This window comes from Monopterus albus, unplaced genomic scaffold, assembly GCF_001952655.1.
Source record: "Monopterus albus unplaced genomic scaffold, M_albus_1.0 scaffold233.1, whole genome shotgun sequence".
In the NCBI taxonomy this organism is placed as follows: Eukaryota; Metazoa; Chordata; class Actinopteri; order Synbranchiformes; family Synbranchidae; genus Monopterus; species Monopterus albus.
In genome coordinates, this window is record NW_018128113.1 from 333,815 (window position 1) to 335,222 (window position 1,408).

The following is a 1,408-nucleotide window of genomic DNA, read 5'->3' on the forward strand; positions in this document are numbered from 1 at the left end:
GGGGGCGTGTTGGGGGGAAGGGCCCCCCCCCCCCCATCTGAACTTGAGCGGTGTTCTGTTACTGCACTTCTGTGCTAGTTACAGTTTGTCCATAATGAACACCATGTTCAAGCATAAGGATGTCCGCCAGTGCATGTGGCACCAGGACGCCATAGGCCGGAGGTCAATGATCGACTTTGTGGTTGTTTCATCTGATCTCCGGCCGTATGTCTTGGACACTTGGGTGAAGAGAGGGATGGAGCTGTCAACTGATCACCACCTGGTGGTGAGCTGGATCCGATGGCGGGGGAGGAAGCTGGACAGACTCGGCAGACCCAAACGTATTGTAGGGTCTGTTGGGAACATTTGGCAGAACCCCCTGTCTAGGAGATCTTTAACTCCCACCTCCGGCAGAGCTTCGACCAGATCCTGACGGAGACTGTAGACATTGAGTCCGAATGGACCATGTTCTCCACCTCCATTGCTGATGCGGCCACTCTGGTGCCTAGGCACCGGATTTATAGGTGTTCCAAGGCCAAGCGGGCTGCAGCCCAGGCGGTTGCGGAGGCAAAAACTCGGGTCTGGGAAGAGTTCGGTGAGGCCATGGAGAAGGACTATCGGTCGGCCTCGAAGAGATTCTGGCAAACCGTCCGGCGCCACAGGAGGGGGAAGCAGTGCCCTGCCAAAACTGTTTACAGTGGAGGTGGGCAGCTGTTGACCTCAACTGGGGACATTGTCGGATGGTGGAAGGAATACTTCGAGGCTCTCCTCAACCCCAGTGACATGTCTTCCGATGAGGAAGCAGAGGCCGGGGGCTTGGAGGTGAACCAAGCTGAAGTCACTGAAGTAGTTAAGAAGCTTCTTGGTGGTACGACCCCGGGGGGTGGATGAGATCCGCCCTGAATACCTTAGGTCTCTGGATGTTGTGGGGCTGTCTTGGTTGACACGCCTTTGCAATGTTGCATGGCGGTTGGGGACAGTGCCTCTGGACTGGCAGACCAGGGTGGTGGTCCCTCTTTTGAAGAAGGGGGACTGGAGGGTGTGTTCCAACTATAGCTCAGCCTCCCCGGGAAAGTCTATGTTAGGTTACTGGATAGGAGAAATCGACCAATAGTCGAACCTCGAATTCAGGAGGAACAATGCGGTTTTCGTCCTGGCCGCGGAACATTGGACCAGCTCTATACCCTTTTCAGGGTGGCGGAGGGTTCATGGTAATTTGCCCAACCAGTCCACATGTGTTTCGTGGATCTGGAGAAGACACTCGATTGTGTCCCTCGTGGCGCCCTGTGGGGGGTGCTCCGAAAGTACAGGGTCCGGGGCCCTTTGCTAAGGGCCGTCCAGTCCCTGTATGACCGGAGCAGGAGCTTGTTCGCATTGCCGGCAGTAAGTCAGACTTATTTCCGGTGCATGTTGGACTCCGGCAGGGCTG

At 56.2% G+C, this 1,408-nt stretch overlaps 1 protein-coding gene across 1 annotated transcript in view; it reads right to left on the minus strand.

The window, feature by feature from the left end:
- srd5a1 (steroid-5-alpha-reductase, alpha polypeptide 1 (3-oxo-5 alpha-steroid delta 4-dehydrogenase alpha 1)) overlaps positions 1 to 1,408 on the minus strand; it is an 8,699-nt gene that overhangs the window by 3,956 nt on the left and 3,335 nt on the right. The gene's annotated exons all lie outside the window — the stretch shown is intronic.